The 7,719-nt window shown below is 35.6% G+C and overlaps 1 long non-coding RNA gene across 1 annotated transcript; it reads left to right on the top strand.

The window, feature by feature from the left end:
* Nucleotides 1-591: 591 nt before the first annotated feature.
* On the top strand, nucleotides 592-6,785 carry LOC107767055 (uncharacterized). Its single transcript, XR_001643824.2, has 2 exons — nucleotides 592-5,963; nucleotides 6,458-6,785. It is a non-coding gene; the product is annotated as an uncharacterized LOC107767055 (long non-coding RNA).
* Nucleotides 6,786-7,719: the final 934 nt, after the last annotated feature.

Below are 7,719 nucleotides of genomic sequence, written 5' to 3'. Positions count from 1 at the left end.
AACCAATATAAAATCTCAATGACTCATAACCTTCAGAGTTCAAATATATGATTAGATTTCAAAATAGAGACCAAATCGGTACTCAAAACTCAAAAATACACTATCTTAAAAGTGTAGTAACAAAAATCCCAAAATTCACTTTGAAATTTCATATTTTAGGTATAAAAATTTATGGGGATTCATAATATACATCAAAATAGATGTGGAACACTTACCCTCATGATTTGGGGAAATACTGTAATAATCCGATCGGTCATTTTGTGTATTTGAGCCCTACTTTTCAATTTGATACTTCTTGTATATGTGTTTGTTGTTTTAAAACTTGTGGGGATAATCGATTTGGTTATAGGAAGGTTTGAGAGGGATTTGTGACACTTAGTCTCATTTTGTAAGTGTCTGATACATGCCGGATGAGCATCCTAACAATTTCCAAGTCAACATCATAGCATTTGAATGCTTTAATGGAAAGGCTATACTTGTAATAATTGACTAAGCTTCTTAGAATTAGCTTAGGGGTATTTGAGTCATTTGTAGCCAAATACCCACTGTAGTATAAATAGCCCTTAAGGCTTTTATTTAGGTAGACCTAATGAATGATAAACTTGAAGACATGCAAGTCTCACTCTTTATCTTTATCTTTTAATTAATGCATTTGTGTTTATGCCTTTAATTTCTTTATTGCTTCCATTAGTGGTAATTAGTCTTAGTTGGTGAACAATTAGTAGTGAATGCTTAATTGCTTAATTACTTTATCTGGGTTTTCAAGAGTGGTCAATCTCTTGAGGTTTTCATAGTTTAGGGTTACAATTGATTGAGTTCATAGAGGTAATTAGGCTTCATATGCTAATTGGTTCTTGTTCTTCCAATCAATTGTAGGTCTAGCTCTTATATTTATAGCTTAAGATTACAATTGATTGGGTTCATAAAGGCAATTGGGTTTCATATCCTAATTGGTTCTTGTTCTTCCAATCAATCATAGGTGATTGTTCATATGCTTTGATTTCGCGTGTTTTGCTATATCCGTATTTTCAATATGCTTCCGTATCATGTTGGTATGAGAGTGAAGGTTTTGGATTGTTCTATCAATCCTTGGGTCTTTGTTTTGATTATCATCAAATCTGAAAATCAGAAAATAAAAATAAAAATAAAATCGAAAATTTCCCAAAATAGCTAGTTCACTGTTCATCCGATATTGTTATCACTATTTTTTGTGTGTATTGTGCTGAAACTTAAATTCCTTCTTCTCTCTAAGGATTTTGATTCTGAAAATTCCGATTCCTTCATTATCTGAGTTTAATTACTGATTTTGTGCTTGAAATCATTGGAACCCTAGCCGAAATTGGGTGTAAATCGATTGGGAGACTACTCGTCGAAGGTGGAGTTCGAAACTGCCTAATCTGAAAAATTAGGGTTTGAATTCGATTGGGTGTTTATGATACTAGCTGGAAACTTCATTTTGAAGCTAAATCTGAAGATTGGAAGATGGTTTACGAGTTTTGGTTAGAAATTTTGAACTGCTTGTGCGAAGAAGAAGACGACTTAGGGCTTTTCGATTCCATCAGTGTTTGAATAAATTGATTTTAGAGTTTTGTTCGAGTTGTTGAGAGTTTGTGGCTAAAGTTTGGGTCCAGTTGAAGATGATTTGAGTGAGGTTTACCAGAACATTTTGAGCCGAACTTGAATCAGTCGAAGAATACTTGTTTCGATTGAAGAACTTCCTGGACTGATTTGAGTAGATTCGAGTAGCTGGTAAATCGAAGAAGAACACTTGTAGAGCTGATTCGAATTGATTTTTAGGTTGATTTGGAGTCGATTCTCTCAAGAAGACGAAGAACAACAACTGTGTTCTTCAATTTTTTTCTAAGATTCATGTGCAGCTGATTGGGCTCCACGAAGGCAATCGCCTCGACGATTGAACTTTTCGATTACAGTGTCGATTGAATTCAGAAGAAAACTCCAGGTTCAAATTCTTTAACCCCTGAAGGTTTGAATTTCTGAAATGAATCTTAGGTTGATTTCTGAGTTTTAAACTTAGACTGATTTCTAAAATTGTGAAGAGAATTTGAGTTTCAACTGAGCATTGACTCGATCTTTCTGAGTTGAATTCATAAGTTCGACTCGAGTTCCTTAATCGAATTTTGAATGAGTTTTTGGTTTCTGAACTTCTGAGAGGGGAGTTGAGATTAATCTGAAAAGGGGTTTTGGAGTTGAATTTTGATTCTCTGAGCTTAGCTTGAATTCGTATGCTCAATTCGAGGGTATGATTTTGCCGTGCTTGTAGTTCTTGTTGTTGGTAATTACGACTGAGTTTCTGACTCTCTAAGCTTCATGTTTATGAGTTTTGAGCATACAAATTCCCCTCTGATTCTACAATCTTTTGAAAAGTGATTTAGGTGGTTTGAGCCAAGGTAATCGAGCCATGAATCTGCAGCAAAGAGCAGCAGTTTGCAGTAGTGTTCGACAGTAAATTCTGCCAAGTTTGAGCAGTTGTTTCTGCGCAGATTTAAAGGTTCCACTGGTTCGAAATCCTGAGAATTTCTGAGCTTAAACATAGTTGGTTTCTGAGTTTTGAAGCTGAAAAAAAATTGAAGCACTCATCTATTTTTGAACCAGTTAAGCTGCAGCTCCTTTCCCTGTTCTCTGTGTACACAACATATTGAAAACAAATTGCTTGGTTGACTGTTCTGATTTTAGCCAAACTCAGCTGTGTTTTGATCAAGTTTTGACATCATTTTTTGCACTGCTTTGAAGCTGCAATTTCTGCACTTTTGTGCATTGTTTGAGCTGATTGTCTTGTAACTGAGTACCTCATTTCATTTGCTGCAAATTCAAGCAACTTCAGTTACCATAGACAAGTCAATACTTCAGATTGACATTTTAATTGAAGCCCAGGATTAGAGCTGAGTTCTTTGGGAGTTCAGACTGCTATTAAGATTCAGTTTGTGTTCTTTGTGTTAACTATTGATCAGTCCATTTTCTGCACTGTTTGAGATCTGCCACGGCTAGTTTCTCCCAGTTTGAACCTAGGTTTATGCTGCAGAAGAACTCTGTAACTTCACAACAAATCTGCATAGTGGTAGCTGCCTTTTGGAGCTTGTTGCTGCAACTCTTTGAAACTGTTTTGGCTAAAGTTCTGCACAGCAAATTTCTGCACTATTCTCCACTGTTTTGAACTCACTTGGAGCTATTTTGAGCAGAAAATCAGTGTGAAGAACTGTCCAGTAGGCTGCAACTGTGTACTGCCTTAGTTGTGTGGAATCTTCAGGAAGATCAGCTAGAAGTTTTCCAGCTGCTGCACCATTTCTTCACAAGTGTTGCACTAGTTGGTCACCTGTTCTACTCTAGTTTTAGCACCAGTTTTGAGCTGCATCCTGCGCCAAGATTTCTACACAACTGGTTGCTAAGACGATCACCAACAGTCTGCAACTTTATCAGCTTTTGTGAATCTGTCCAGAATTACAGATTAAACCATTCTTTGCAAATCTGGCCAGTTTTACAAATCTGTCCAATTTTTGCGAATATGACCATATTTTGAAAATTGCCTGGTTATGTAGTTTCTTTTCTTTTCTTCTTCTAATTTGTAGTGAACATAACTCTCAACTAGATTAACTTGATATTAGTTCATATTAAGTTTAATTCTAGTTTCTTTGTGTCCTTTGTTTTTTTCGTGCCATTTCTTTCGTGCTTTTCTCTTTATTTTCGTTGTGAATTGCTTGGTTCAAGTCCGTTTGCTTTTAATTGTCCGTCCTTGTGAATACACAACTTCCACTCCACCCCAAAGACGGTTGGAACTTGTTGGGAAACCTTGGGACTTAACTTTGCTAGCAATTTTGATATTCAATACTTGAGCGGAAAAAGGCAAGAGCTAATAGGACTTTGAGTACGCAAAAGCCAATTAGTGCAAGATGTGATACACGAGGGTTGAGCGACATCAAGTGAGTTGGTGGACTTTTACTACTAACTTGTTTGCTCGTTTTGTAGGTATCATGGAGTATGGACAAACTTCTAGTCTGAATTGTGATCCAAGGAGTGAGACTCCAATGCATTAAGTTATCTCTATGATTTATGACATAAGTGAGAAGGTTACCAATTTTACCATATGGCAACACAAAACGAGTGCAAGGTTGAATTCCATGATGGAGGAATCTCACTTGAGGCGACAAGGAAGGGAGCGTAGTATCACGCTTACTCATTCCTCTACTACACCCTCTCCTTCACAAGTGCGACAAATCTTTCAAAGAGGAAAACCGCAACATAACGAACATTTCCAAATACCACAAAAACTACCAAAGCGACCACACTCACCAAAGGGACCTTATTTTCCTCCACCAAACTACTGAACACCTACCCACTACCAATACAAACCACCATTTAGACTTCAAGCGCACATACCCATAATACCACCACCCCAAATGACCCAACCTAGACCACCAATGAATCTACGTCCCCAAAATATGCCTCAAGTACCATTAAGGAGGGACAATCTTCCTCCTCCACCAATCATACCACCTCAAGAACCTCGAATGATGAACAACCCACTTTTTTAACATGATCAAGAGGACACCTTGAATGAACAACATCCAACAAGTTTTCCATGATAAATATAGGGGGAATGAAGTGAACCAAAGGGGAAAAGGCCAAATGAGTTTGAGAACATCCTTGAAAAATGCAAAGAGAAAAAGTACGGATGGGAGACAAAAGATAGAGAGAAGTAAGGGAGAGAAAAGTGACAACACTAGAGTGGAAAAAGGAGAGAAAGTGTGGAGTGAAGTGAGCGAGTTGTCACAAGAAAAGAGTGAAGAGCTTGAAAAGAAAATGAGAGAAAAGAAAGAGGGAAAACAAAAAGAGAGTGAGGATTTTTCTTATTCTAATGCTAATAACCTTTCTTCATTCTCTAGTTATTTTGTATCTTGTGAAGGAATTTTTGGAGATGAGCCCTCAAGTGAAGTTCAATCTACTTTGATGAACTTGAAAGAAGATCAAGCTACCTTTTCAAGAGAACTTTTGAAATATAATGAACAAGTTCAAGGTAAAGAGAATTTTACTTTAGAAGAGCTTCAAGGTAAAATAGCTTATCCTTCTACTCATGATACTTTAGTTGATTGTGGTGACACTTTGAGTTTGAAAAATAGCTATGACATTGATGAGTTTGATACTTCTTTATCTTGTAATGAGAAAAATAGTTATGGCTTGCAACTAGCTAGCTAGGAGTTCTTTTGCATTATTGGATGATTCTAGTTCTTTGTTTAATGGATCCTTAGCTAGTGATGTGTGTGATGTTGGATCTTATGATACCCCACCTTTATGGGATGATGCATGTGATGGTTCTTTTGACTCTACTTTAACTTTGATGGAAGATAATTTTGACCTTTATGGAGTAATGAGTGAAGAAGAATGTGTTGATGATTCTTTTGATTCTATTTTTATTCCTTTGGCAAAAAGATTCAATTTTTGTGGTGAAATGAGCAAACGTGAGTGTGAAGATGCACTGTTGGAGAGTGAACCATTTACTTATAATGACACAAATGTAAAAGAAGAAAACTTCCATTTGTATTCCAATGAGTTGACTTCTCTTGTATTTGATCCTGATGACTCATGCATATTTATGTGATGATTTTGTTGAGTGTGAAAAGGAAAATAAAGTTTTCGATGCTAGCACAAGTATTAATTGCTTTACTTATCTTATTCCTACTTTTGAAAGAACATTCTCTATTGCCAATGCTCCTATGAGAAAAGGTAAGAATATTTCTTTTGGTGTTTTGAGTAACCATTTTGAGCAAAAAGAACCTAATTTTATTGAATGTTTTATGAAGGTTCAACAAGAGAAAGTTGCTAAGGATAAGAAAGGCCTTGAACTGACACTTTGGTTTACTTTTTGTCAAGAGTTTTTTGTTTTGCCCAAAAGCAAGAATGATATGTACGTTTGGCTTATGCTTATCTTGTGTTTATCAAAGGCCATTGAGGTAAAGACTTTTAACTTTCAGTATTGTGATATTCTTTATATGATGATTCATGATGAGCTTGGTATATCTCTTAAGTTGTCATGTGAAGTTGTTGGAAAGTGTGTAAATATTTGGGGATTAAAATTTTTGCTTCTTATCATGGTGAAGTATCTTTCTTTGAGTTGGAGAGTATGATTTTTATTCCTTCTTGTGACACTTGGTTATACCATAAAAGTGTGAACTTTGTTGAGGATTTGACAAGATTGTGGTTTTGTTGGAAACATGAAACTTTACACTCTCTTGATTCTTCTCATGAGTATTATTTTTCTTATTAGTTAAGTTTGTGTCATTTGTATTGGAGATGTGTTCTTTATTGATTATGACACTTAGCTATATCATAAGAATGTCACTTTTGAGTACAAGAATGTGATCTTTGATCTTTTTAGCTTGGACATACAATGCTTTGATTGTGATTGGCTTGGTACTTATGTTTGCCCCTTTCTTGGTTTTGCAAGGTCCAAATTCGAGGACGAATTTCTTTCAAGTGGGGGAGGATGGTACATCCTGGATGAACATGCCTAATAATTTCCAAGTCAGCATCATAGCATTGGAGTGCTTTAAAGGAGTCAAGATCAAGAAGGCTATACTTGTAATAATTGACTAAGCTCCTTAGAATTAGCTTACGGGTATTTGAGTCATTTGTAGCCCAAATACCCACTCTAGTATAATTAGCCCATAAGGCTTTTATTTTAGGTAGACTTGATGAATGATAAATTTGAAGACATGCAAGTCTCACTCTTTATCCTTATTTTTTAATTAATGCATTTATGTTTATGCCTTTAATTTCTTTATTGCTTCCATTAATGCTAAATTAGTCTTAGTTGGTGAGCAATTAGTAGTGAATACTTAATTGCTTAATTACTTTATCCGGATTTTTAAGAGTTGTCAATCTCTTGAGGGTTTCATAGCTTAGGATTATAATTGATTGAGTTCATAGAGGTAATTAGGCTTCATATCCTAATTGGTTCTTGTTCTTCCAATCAATTGTAGGTCCAGCTCTTATGTTCGTAGCTTAGGGTTACAATTGATTGAGTTCATAGAGGTAATTAGGTTTCATATTCTAATTGGTTCTTGTTCTTCCAATCAATTGTAGATCTAGCTCCTATTTTTGATTCCGCATGTTTTGCTATATCCGTATTTTCAGTACAATTATGTATTAGTGTTTTATTTTGGAAGCTTAAGTTGTAAGAGTTGGCCAATGTTTAACTTTTATAAACAATCTCGAATTGGTAATTTGAGGGTTGCAAGTGCACGAGCAATCTAACAGAATATACAAAACCCTATAACTACTGTCTAAAATAAAATAGTCAGAAATAGTAAATACAACAAGAAGACTCTAGGTGCTGTAAATCGGAGCATGGGAAGCAGCTCATCATCAGGTCTCCGGGTAATGCGGTGCGTGCCTGAACAGACACCAGATGTACTTGCCTCAGTACCTGCACAATTTGTGCGGAAGTGCAACACAAGTACGTAAAATGACGTGTACCCATTAAATATCTAGTCTAACCTCGAAGAAGTTGTGACGAGGGGTTGACATCGACACTTACTAGTGGTCAGTATATAAATTGCAGAAATTATAAATAGGCATGGAATACAACAGTAAATGGAATAAGAAACAATAATAAGTGGTTTTTTTAAAACTAAATATCAATTTAAAATCTCCACTTATCACATGCCAATTTCAACAAATAAGAACCATCAAGTAATTATAAATTCT

The sequence above is a fragment of the Nicotiana tabacum genome, chromosome 1 (assembly GCF_000715075.1).
Source record: "Nicotiana tabacum cultivar K326 chromosome 1, ASM71507v2, whole genome shotgun sequence".
Classification (NCBI taxonomy): Eukaryota; Viridiplantae; Streptophyta; class Magnoliopsida; order Solanales; family Solanaceae; genus Nicotiana; species Nicotiana tabacum.
This window is presented reverse-complemented; position numbering and strand designations above follow the sequence as displayed.